Consider the following 12,678-nt stretch of genomic DNA (forward strand, 5'->3'; position numbering starts at 1 on the left):
TCAGCACTCCTACTCAGAGGCTTTATGAATATGGGCCCAGCTCCCTTTTACATTGTGTTGATTCCTCTACCCATATAACCTGTATAGAATCCATCTGTATTTTGTATGCCTTTGTGGGGTCATGGACTGTAACACAACCTTATGAATCAGGAACAGTCCAGGGTTGTATTCGTTATGCACCAAACTGAAGACAGATAACAACCTGGGAGGGACTAACTGAACCTGTCCAATAAAAAAACACTTTAGTTTTTTCTATGATTTGCACCAATGAATACCATCCTGATGTCTGAGGAACTCAGTAAAATCACTGTCAAGACACCTGTCAGTTACAGGAAATGACATAAAACCCAGAGTTCTTCTTTCAATGCACATTCTCTCAGAGAGCGAGTCAGAGGTGAGACCAGAGCTACAACATGTGTTGTTCCTGCTCTGCTTGAGGCTGGCTGCTTTTCTTCACAATCCTACAACTGGTAATGCAACACTTTAATATGTTATTGTATTTATTTTAATCAATCTATAACGGATACTTTTTTTTTAAATCTAAAAGTGGTGTCCAATATTTTGAATATATTTATTTTATAATAGTTATTCTCCCAGAATGTCCTTCAGATTGATGGCATGGGTTTCATTGTCACCCTTTGGATGTCTTGCAGCAGTGAAAATGTAAGCAACATTTTCTAACCTGATATTTTAATCTTGTATTAACTGTATTGTAACAAACTACAACTGTTGATTTCACTGTGTGTTAATGTTGAAGGACCTAGATGAACGTCTGTCTCCAGTCAGATGGGTGTGTGTTAATGGTGAAGGACCTAGATGAACGTCTGTCTCCAGTCAGATGGACTATCTTCACAGCAGGTGTGGTCTCCTTTCTCCTTGGCATCACGGGTCTGCATGGAGCTCGTAAGAAGAACAAGAACTTCCTGATCATGGTACGTTCAGTTCTTAAAGGGGCAATCTGGGATTCAAACATTGCCATCATCCTTCTGCTATTTTGTAAACCGCTGAGGGATGGGGCTTGAAAAATGTAACCACACTCAAACCCTAAGATGGTTGAACTACGCTCCTGAGGCCTTTATAAATTACATTCTTCAAGAATAAATAGCTACATATCATTAATTTGAAAGTCCAAAATCTGGTTTATCAATCCCAGATATCCCCTTTAATAAAGCCCAAATTTCATTGGTAATGTCAACAAATGAAATACTTTATTATTTGATCCGTTTATTACTAAGACCAAGTTAAGTATACTGTATCACTTAGTACAGTGTATTTCCCCCAATATAATGTTTATTATTTACTATATTCATGTGGTGTCACGTCCTGACCAGCAGAGGGAGGTAGTGTATCAGTTGTGGTCAGGATGTGGCAGGTGGTTTGTGTTTGTTAAATGTTGTGTGGGTGATTGGACTCCCAATTGAAGGCAGGTGTGTTGAGTTGCCTTTGATTGGGAGTCCTATATAGGAGTGTGTGTTTTTCTTTGGGGTTGTGGGTAGTTGTTTGTGATCACTGCTTGTTTAGCCTGTCACACTGTTGCTGTCGTGAGTATTGTTTTGTTGGTTTTCATGTGGATGCTCTACTTGTTTCTCATCAATAAACATGAGTATCCACATTCCCGCTGCGCCTTGGTCCATTCGTAACGACGGTCGTTACATGTGGTGATGTAGTATTCTGTTGGATCTTGTCTTGGATGCATTGGACTCAGGTTTCTGGCCTACTACCTTCCACCACAGGTAGGACAGAATTACAAGTTAGGCCATAACATTTTTATTAAACAAATATTTAAAAACAATGTTGGTATTTATTTAATTCTGTGTCCCATCTCTCCTTCCTAAAAATCCTCAGCTTCCAAATATAAAAGCCTTGTATGAAGAGTACATCCCATTGCACACAAATGGAAGAGATCTGGTAGGACTGACGGTACTGCAAACCATTGTAAGTTATTTTCTAACAGGATGTGGTTTTATATGATCAGTTAAACTGGTCTAAACTAGATCTTAACAAACCGTCCACAGCCATGTAATTAAATGTTTCACTTTAATCAACAGCAAACAATCAGAAAAACTGAAAAGTTCTCCTGAAAGTACTTTTCAAATACTTCTGTTAAATATTTAATGAAACGTGTATTGCCTTGCCGTTTGTCTTGTTTCACTCGTCTGAACAGGGGGGATGCTGTGGATTGGTCAACGTGTATGAAGATTGGGGTTCTAAATGCTATCCTCTCTGACTAGAGTCCTGTGTTCTTACTGAGGTCAGACTGGGTCTTACATGTACAGAAATTACACTAGGACTGTCTGTACATTCACTTTATACTTGTATGGACTGAACACTGAAATGCATGTATTTTCTCCCTGTATACAGTATGGCTATGTGTACAAACAAGTGAGTATTGGTTTTCCTGTACATACAGTAGTCTAGTTATTCTAATTTAACAGCTATACATAGAGCTGTTGGTGTTATTATTCATTTTTGTAATTCCTTTGTTGGTATTATTTCAGCCTTGTCTTGATCTAGTTGTGAAGATTTACATGAATATTGTGAGGAGCATCTATATTTGCCATGTGGTCTTCACAGTGAGTGCTGGACTTGTACCGTAGAAAAACACCATTGTTCTCCCTCACTTCACATGGATCAAATCCACCATATTGAATCAGTGATTTAGTGCTCAATTTCAGAACCCTAACGCAATGGTCAATCTAAGCGTAGGTGTTAGCGCTATAGGTTCGATGACACAGTTGCTGGGTTTTGATGAATTAACAAGTCTTGCCTTGGAATCAACTCCAATTCCAATGTCTAAATACACTTACAGGCACAATATAGTAAATTCAGAAAGTGTTCAGATCCCTTGACTTTTTCCACATTTTGTTATGTTACAGCCTTATTAAAACATGGATTAACCCCCCCCTCAGCAATCTACACAATACCCCATAATGACGAAGCAAACAGTTTTTTACACATTTTTACAATAATAAAAAAAAATCTAAATGAATGTATTCAGACCCTTTACTCAGTACTTTGTTGAAACACCTTTGGCAGCGATTACAGCCTAAAGTCTTCTTGGGTATGACACTACAAGCTTGGCACAACTGTATTTGGGGAGTTTCTCCCATTCTTCTCTGCAGATCCTTTCAAGTTCTGTCAGGTTGGATGGCGTCACTGCACAGCTATTTTCAGGTCTCTCCAGAGATGTTCAATTGGGATCAAGTCCGGGCTCTGGCTGGGCCACTCAAGGACTTTCAGAGACTTGTCCTGAAGGTACTCTTGCATTGTTTTGGCTGTGTCCTTAGGGTTGTTGTCCAGTTGGAAGGTGAACCTTCACCCCAGTCTGAGGTCCTGAGCACTCTGGAGGAGGTTTTCATCAAGGATCTCTCTGTACTTTGCTCCGTTCATCTTTCCCTCGATCCTGACTAGTCTCCCAGTCCCTGCCGCTGGGAAACATCCCCACAGCATGATGCTGCCACCACCATGCTTCACCGTAGGGATGGTGCCAGGTTTCATTAAAACGTGACGCTTGACATTCAGGCCAAGAGTTCAATCTTGGTTTCATTAGATCAGAGAATCTTGTTTCTCATGGTTTGAGAGTCTTTAGGTGCCTTTTGGCAAACTCCAAGCGGGCTGTCATGCCTTTTACTGAGGAGTAGCTTCCGTCTGGCCACTCTTCCATAAAGGCCTGATTGGTGGAGTGCTGCAGGGATGGTTGTTCTTCTGGAAGGTTCTCCCATCTTCACAGAGGAACTCTGGAGTTCTCTACTTTATTGACGGTCTTGACTAGCTTTCTTAATTACATTGGGCAGGAAAAAAAGAAACAGCCTTCACTCCAGAGTGACCATCGGGTTCTTGGTCACCTCCCTGACCATGGCCCTTCTCCCCGATTGCCCAGTTTGGCCGGGCAGCCAGCTCTATGAAGAGAAACATCTTCCATTTAAGAATGATTGAGGCCACTGGGTTCTTGGGGACCTTCAATGCTGCAGAATTTTTTTGGTACTCTTCCCCAGATCTGTGCCTCGACACAGTCCTGTCTCGGAGCTCTACAGACAATTCCTTCGACCTCATGGATTGGTTTTTGCTCTGACATGCGCCGTCAACTGTGGAACCTTATAAAGACAAGTGTGTTCCTTTCCAAATCATGTTCAGTCAACTGACTCTACCATAGTTGGACTCCAATGAAGTTGTAGAAACAGCTCAAGGATGATAAATGGAAACAGGATGCACCTGAGCTCAATTTTGAGTTTAATAGCAAAGTGTCTTAATACTTATGTAAATAAGGTATTTCTGTTTCTTTTTTTCCATTCATTTTCAAAAATGTCTAAACCTGTTTTCGCTTTGTTATTATGGGTATTAAAACAATTTAATAAACTTTAGAATAAGGCTGTAACGTAACAAAATGGTGAAAAAGTCAAGGGGTCTGAATATTTTCCGAACACACTGTAATTGCTCCCTGAGCTGACAAGGTAGAAATCTGTCGTTTTGCCCCTGAACAAGGCAGTTAACCCACTGTTCCTAGGCTGTCATTGAGAATTTGTTCTTTACTGACTTGCCTAGTTAAAGGTAAAATACAAATAAATACAAAATAACATTAAAATAACGTAGACTACGGAGAGTTTTGTTCACAGTAGCTGGACAAAGATCCAATATAAAGAGAAAGGGAGAATGTCCACTCACACTAATACTGCTTCCAAATATAATGTTTTATAGACATATCTTGTTACAGATCTCATTCACACTTCTCCATGCACGCCACGGATATTCTCACCCTAATACCAGGACAGTGAATCATTCTAATAAGTTTGCTTGTTTTTTGTAGAATTTGATTAAAACCAATTTAAAAAATCATTTCAACAACAATAAATACATGTAAAATGTAGCCAAATGATGTCATAAAATGTCTGTTGAACCAGCCTTTGTTATAGTAGGCCTAAGGTCAGGGGTTTTTGACTTTTTAAATATGAAATGGTTAATAAACAAGAAAAATAACTTCTAAATAGAGGTGGTATTCACCAAGATGTTCATCTGTCGTTTCATGATGGGCAATGACACGTGTAGTCTACATCATGGAGGGGGTTTTACACACGTCCAAAACAGGAGCTGCAGTGCTAAAATAATGTAGACCTGCCTACAACACATAGATACACAGGTAATGTCACTGTTCTGCTCCTCTCAAACTTGATATTGTAATGAAGCTTTGATGATGAAGAATAATTTCCAAGTAGTGTCACGAGCTTGACTAGCCTACTTGATTAGCAGGATAAAAAGGAAACAGCCTTCATTGAGAGGAAGGGAAGCTATGCTTGGTTTTTAATAAAATAAAATAAAGGGGGGGGGGGAATTGTTCTGTTTCTAAATATGAAGTATACAGGCACCAAATCACATCTTGTTCCATACACATGTTGGCAGTGTGCGTCCGGCTGGATAGGATGCGTTTCCTGCGTTACCGCTAAAATATTGCCACCCCTCCCACCTGAGCGCAAGCTATCATGATGTTAGACGTGGAAATAGCTGAACCTGGCGTTAGGGCTGGAAAATGCCAGGGCGACAGTTTTTACATGGCGGAATTACAAACTAAAATGCATTTGACACTAGCAATGCCTTAAAGGAAAATTCCAGCCAAAAACGATATTTTGATATTTGTTTCATTTGTCCTTTGTTGACATAGTCACAAAAATGTTTTGCGTATCAGCTCTCAAGTTAAGATATGTAACTTTCAAAATAGAGAAATCATCCCCTTACGATGCATATCTTGAAAACTTGAGTGCTTTATCGCCAGCCGAAAATAGACCCCCATAGTGGATATATTGTGTCTGTTCTTTGAATACTGCTTAGGCAATGAGTATTAAATAAAACCTTTGCTTAAAATATACAAGCCATGTCTCATCGGTTAAATATAAAACTAATTTCATTGTCTCTTACTTGCAGGCCATTGAAATGCTTCTGGCGTTGGTAATGACCCGTAGAATCCAAAAAGCCTCCTCGGCTGAGGTGACCGTGGCTCTTACTTATAGAAACGCAACCAACATGGAAATGGCAACTACTCCTCATCTTTACACCAGCGCTTATTATCCACCACCTCCGTACCAGTACGATGGGAAAACTAGAGGGACGTGACTGACCAGTGAACCCATGTTGAATTTCCTCATTGGTAACGGCTGGACTAGGGCTGGGTTTAAGACTAGGGGTAAAGTTAGGGTTGGGGTCAGTTTTAGTGTTTTCCTTCTTCAGACTGCCAATGTGTTGCACTCCAATATGCCTTAATAAAGGCTGAGCACTGCTGTTTAATGTGAGACAATGTAGAAGTTTGTGGGTTCTGGAAATAACGTGGCCGAGGGAAGGGGTCCATTACATTGTCAAACAATCACCCACGTGAAGCACCAGTTTTCCTGTCTGGTAACTCCAATAACATCAAATAAACTTGGTCTCATTTTCTAAAGTTCTAAACTCTAATGTTTAATTCAGTTAATCATTTGTTGGCTTTCAGTGATGTGTATAAAGGGTTAATTCTTTTTTTTCTTGTGGAGGTTGTCAGGGCTGCTTTGTAATTTCCCATCATCCTGTTCCAACAGTATTATGCCTCGCATGCACGTATACACAGTACGTGCAGATCAGTGCTGTAAAAAATACAAAACCACAGTACAGCACATTGTTTTCAAAGGAATGGAAAACTATGCTTGTCGTGAGAATTGTAACCACAAGAGTGTAGATGGGACACACTTCCAACTATTGAAAAAGCCCCTTTGTTTTTACTCTGTTTAAATGTAAGACTGTATAACTGAACTGCAACCTGGCGGAAGTGATTACTGTGGTCATACTAAAATGCAGGTGTCACGTCCTGACCAGTAAAAGGGGTTATTTGTTATTGTAGTTTGGTCAGGGCGTGGCAGGGGGTGTTTGTTTAGTGTGTTTCAGGGTTTTGGTTTATGTTCTATGTTTTCTATTTCTATGTGGTTTTTCTAGTTTTCTATGTCTATGTTGTGTTTTTTTCAATGACCTCCAATTAGAGGCAGCTGGTTGTCATTGTCTCTAATTGGAGGCCATATTTAAGTGTGTTTGTTTTCACTTGTGTTTGTGGGTGGTTGTTTCCGGTTTAGTCTGTGCACCTTACTGGACTGTTATCGTCGTTATTTTGTTTAAGTGTGTTTACCTTCAATAAATACGAAGATGAGCAATATAACCGCTGCATATTGGTCCGATGATTTCTCCTCTTCAGAAGAGGAAGAATATGACAGCAGGGCTGCATCCTAAATTGTACCCTATACCCTACATAGTGCCCAATGGGCCCTGGTCAAAAGTAGTGTACTACAAAAGTATTTGATCCCCTGCTGATCAGTCTATCATTTTAATGGTAGGTTTATTTGAACAGTGAGAGACAGAATAACCACAAACAAATCCAGAAAAACGCATGTCAAAAATGTTATAAATTGATTTGCATTTTAATGAGGGTAATAAGTATTTGACCCCATCTCAATCAGAAATATTTCTGGCTCCCAGGTGTCTTTTATACAGGTAACGAGCTGAGATTAGGAGCACACTCTTAAAGGGAGTGCTCCTAATCTCAGCTTGTTACCTGTATAAGACACCTGTCCACAGAAGCAATCAATCAATCAGATTCCAAACTCTCCACCATGGCCAAGACCAAAGAGCTCTCCAAGGATGTCAGGGACAAGATTGTAGACCCACACAAGGCTGGAATGGGCTACAAGACCATCGCCAAGCAGCATGGTGAGAAGGTGACAACAGTTGGTGCGATCATTCGCAAATGGAAGAAACACAAAAGAACTGTCAATCTCCCTCGGCCTGGGGCTCCATGCAAGATCTCACCTCGTGGAGTTTCAATGATCATGAGAACAATGAGGAATCAGCCCAGAACTACACGGGAGGATCTTGTCAATGATCTCAAGGCAGCTGGGACCATAGTCACCAGGAAAACAATTGGTAACACACTAAGCCGTGAAGGACTGAAATCCTGCAGCGCCCGCAAGGTCCCCCCTGCTCAAGAAAGCACATATACATGCCCGTCTGAAGTTTGCCAATGAACATCTGAATGATTCAGAGGACAACTGGGTGAAAGTGTTGTGGTCAGATGAGACCAAAATGGAGCTCTTTGGCATCAACTCAACTCGCCGTGTTTGGAGGAGGAGGAATGCTGCCTATGACCCCAAGAACACCATCCCCACTGTCAAACATGGAGGTGGAAACATTATGCTTTGGGGTGTTTTTCTGCTAAGGGGACAGGACAACTTCACCGCACCAAAGGGACGATGGACGGGGCCATGTACCGTCAAATCTTGGGTGAGAGCCTCCTTCCCGCTGCCAGGGCATTGAAAATGGGTCGTGGATGGGTATTCCAGCATGACAATGACCCAAAACACACGGCCAAGGCAACAAAGGAGTGGCTCAAGAAGAAGCACATTAAGGTCCTGGAGTGGCCTAGCCAGTCTCCAGACCTTAATCCCATAGAAAATCTGTGGAGGGAGCTGAAGGGTCGAGTTGCCAAACGTCAGCCTTGAAACCTTAATGACTTGGAGAAGATCTGCAAAGAGGAGTGGGACAAAATCCCTCCTGAGATGTGTGCAAACCTGGTGGCCAACTACAAGAAACGTCTGACCTCTGTGATTGCCAACAAGGGTTTTTCCACCAAGTACGAAGTCATGTTTTGCAGAGGGGTCAAATACTTATTTCCCTCATTAAAATGCAAATCATTTTATAAAATTTTTGACATGCGTTTTTCTGGATATTTTTTGTTGTTATTCTGTCTCTCACTGTTCAAATAAACCTACCATTAAAATTATAGACTGATCATTTCTTTGTCAGTGGGCAAACGTGCAAAATCAGCAGGGGATCAAATACTTGTTTCCCTCACTGTACATTGGGAATAGGATGTCATTTTGGATGCAGGTGTAGTCTTCGTGTGACCTAGATGAGCATTTGCATGTTTTCCAATAAAGAAGGAAGTGGTTGGAATGTTGACTGTCGTCTCGCTCAGGGTGAAGTTTCCCCTAGGTACAGATCTAGGATCAGCTCCCCCTCCCCCAATCCTAACCTTAACCATTGGTGAGGAAAATGCTAAACAGACCCAGGATCGGAGTCTCGAGGTAACTTCACCCTACAGCCTGTAATCTCTATGAGGGGCACACTCCAACACTCCAACATCATTTACATACAAAGCCTTTGTGTTTAGTGAGTCCACCAGATCGGAGGCAGTAGAGATAACCAGGGTTGTTCTCTTGATAAGTGTGTGAATTGGACCATTTTCCTGTCCTGCTAAGCATTCAAAATGTAATGAGTACTTTTGGGTGTCAGGGAAAATGTATGGAGTAAAAAGAACATTATTCTCTTTAGGAATGTAGTGAAGTAAAAGTTGTCAAAAATATAAATAGCAAATGTGAAGTACAAAAAACAACTTAAGCAGTACTTTAAAGGGTTTTTACTTTTATATTTTATATTTCTCCTTTATTTAACCAGATGGGCTAGTTGAGAACAAGTTCTCATTTACAACTGCGACCTGGCCAAGATAAAGCAAAGTAGTGTGACACAAACAACACAGAGTTACACATGGGATAAACAAGTGTACAGTCAATAAAACAATACAAACAAAAAAAGAATAAAGTCTATATACAGTGTGTGAAATTGTGTGAGGAGATAAGGCAATACATAGGCCATAGTAGCAAGTAATTACAATTTAGCAAATTAACGCTGGAGTGATAGATGTTCAGATGATGATGTGCAAGTAGGAATACTGGTGTGCAAAAGAGCAGAAAAGTAAATAAAAACAATATGGGGATGAGGTAGGTAGATTGGTTGGGCTATTTACAGATGGGCTATGTACAGCTGCAGTGATCAGTTAGCTGCTTGGATAGCTGATGTTTAAAGTTAGTGAGGGAAATATAAGTCTCCAGCTTCAGCGATTTTTGCAATTCGTTCCAGTCATTGGCAGCAGAGAACTGGAAGGAAAGGCGGCCAAAGGAGATGTTGGCTTTGGGGATGACCAGTGAGATACACCTGCTGGAGCGCGTGCTACTGGTGGGTTTTGTTATCGTGATCAGTGAGCTGAGATAAGGTGGAGCTTTACCTAGCAAAGACTTATAGATGACCTGGATGGAGCCAGTGGGTCTGGCGACAAATATGTAGCGAGGGCCAGCCAATTAGAGCATACAGGTCGCAGTGGTGGGTGGTATATGGAGCTTTGGTGACAAAACAGATGGCACTGTGATAGACTGCATTCAGTTTTCTGAGTAGAGTGATTGAGGCTATTTTGTAAATGACATCACCGAAGTCGAGGATCGGTAGGATAGTCAGTTTTACGAGGGTATGTTTGGCGGCGTGAGCGAAGAAGGCATTGTTTCGGAATAGAAAGCCGATTCTAGATTTAATTTTGGATTGGAGATGTTTAATATGAGTCTGGAAGGAGAGTTTACAATCTAGCCAGAGACCTAGGTATTTGTAGTTGTCAGGGAATCAGGGAATCACCCACAGCAAGAGCAACATTGTTGATATATACAGAGAAAAGAGTAGGCCCGAGAATTAAACCCTGTGGTACCCCCCATAGAGACTGCCAGAGGTTCAGACAACAGGCCCTCCGATTTGACACACTGAACGCTGTCTGAGAAGTAGTTGGTGAACCAGGCGAGGCAGTCATTTGAGAAACCAAAGCTGTTGAGTCTGCCGATAAGAATGTAGTGATTGACAGAGTCGAAAGCCTTGGCCAGGTCATTGAAGACGGCCGCACAGTACAATCTTTTATTGATGACGGTTATGATATCGTTTAGTACCTTGAGCGTGGCTGAGGTGCACCCGTGACCAGCTCGGAAACCGGATTGCACAGCGGAGATTCGAAATGGTCAGTGATCTGTTTATTAACTTAAGTTAGCTTTGCAACCAACATGGAAATGGGAATTATTCCTAAAGCTCCTCCCATGCTGCCTTCAACACATGCTCCTCCCTACGCCAACGTTTATCACCCGCCACCTCCTCCGTACCAAGATGTCGGGAAAAACTAAAGGGACATGACTGACCAGAGAACTAATATTGAATTTCCTCATTGGTTTAAAATTAAGGTAGGGTTTGGGGTTAGGAAGTGTCACATGTTTCCCAGTGGAAACAGTTTGCGCATATATAATGACAACATTTTGTTACGTTTCTCTTCTTTTTGGTGTTTGGCAGGGATTTTTTCCGGCTGTACAGGCACACAACATTTTTTCTTGAGGCAAGTTGAAGTTCGGTAGCCGAAGTCTACGCCCCTTCATTGGTGATTGGTCAGCAGTAGTACTCCTAGTAGGAGTGGATGGGATTCCTCAATTAAGTGTTTGTTGTCATTTACGGAGTGATGGCTAGTTTTCATGCACATTTTTTCATTGAGAAATACTGCAACAAACATCTTAGATAGATGTAAAATTGTGTGACTAAGACCTCTGCAAAAATGTCTAAATGCATTACAGATTTCTTGGCTATGAGTCAGAAAGTTACAGGCACACAAATATCATAGCCCCAAGACATGCTAACCTCTCACCATTACAAAACTCGGTTAGATCTTTTTCAGAGCTGATCTGAAAGGTCAAAAGCATTGGGCTGCCTGTGTAAACACACCCAAAGTGCTGCAGTGGCCTTGACTAATCTTATCCCACCCCTACACATACTCTCAAAGAGGTGTCTGTCTGCACTTGTGGCGTTGATCCGGAAAAATCTAAAACTTCACTTCAATGCTACTGAATTTGGCTACTATGACTGAAATATGAATCTTTTAGAAAATAATTAAATTGAAGGGTGTTTATGTTTCTGTTTAATGGCAGTGCCTTGACTTGGACGTCTGATTACAAATGACATTCCTATCTGAACTCGTCAGCTCATTGTTATGCTGTGCAGAGCAGAGTGAAGGATCCAGCTTCTTTACAGAGTACGGTACTGGACTTGTATATCCACTGAAAACAAATATTTGCTTTTTCAACTTACTATTTTAAGTTATTGTGCTGCATCATGTATTCTGAGTTATATCAACTTTAAATGTTCAGATATCCTAACCTACACCACATTTAGTTTGATTAATATAGAGTACCAGTCAAAAGTGTGAACACATGTCACAACTTCCGGCGAAGTCGGTTCCTCTCCTTGTTCTGGCGGCGTTCGCGGTCGACGTCACTGGTCTTCTAGCCATCGCCGATCCACTTTTCATTTTCCATTTGTTTTGTCTTGTTTTCCCACACACCTGGTTTACATTTCCATCATTACTTGTCGTGTATTTAACCCTCTGTTCCCCCCATGTCTGTGTGTGAAATTGTTTATTGTTGAGGTTGGCACGCTTCCGGCTGGCTTGCACCGGGTTCTGTTTTATACCCGTGCTTTGTGGCAGCCTGTACTTTGTACTTGGGTTTTTGTACTTTGTGCTGCCTCACTTGTTCATTAGGCATTTGTTTTGTTGACGCGGTAGCGTTCTGTGCAAATGATTGCCTAAGTAAAGTGCTTTGCCCACTCATCTCTGCTCTCCTTCGCCTGACTTCTATGCACCAGCTACACTCACCCCTTGACAGAATTTCACACCCACAATATGGAGTCAGCAGGAGAAGGTGCCCCTGGTATGGAGGTTGAGGAGCACGTCCAGGAGCACACGGCGATGCTCCACCATCTCGGCGCCGCCATGGACCGCGTTGTCCAAACCATGGACCGCTGGGAGAGACAGAGAGTTCCTCCAGC

The 12,678-nt window shown here is 41.6% G+C and overlaps 1 long non-coding RNA gene across 1 annotated transcript; it reads left to right on the forward strand.

Annotated features, from left to right (window-relative positions):
* The first annotated feature begins 280 nt into the window (after positions 1-280).
* Positions 281-6,908, forward strand: LOC106592695 (uncharacterized). Its single transcript, XR_001325695.2, has 7 exons — positions 281-470; positions 586-663; positions 758-1,733; positions 1,846-1,935; positions 2,165-2,251; positions 2,362-2,382; positions 5,914-6,908. It is a non-coding gene; the product is annotated as an uncharacterized lncRNA (long non-coding RNA).
* Positions 6,909-12,678: the final 5,770 nt, after the last annotated feature.

The sequence above is a fragment of the Salmo salar genome, chromosome ssa17, assembly GCF_905237065.1.
Source record: "Salmo salar chromosome ssa17, Ssal_v3.1, whole genome shotgun sequence".
Lineage (NCBI taxonomy): Eukaryota > Metazoa > Chordata > Actinopteri > Salmoniformes > Salmonidae > Salmo > Salmo salar.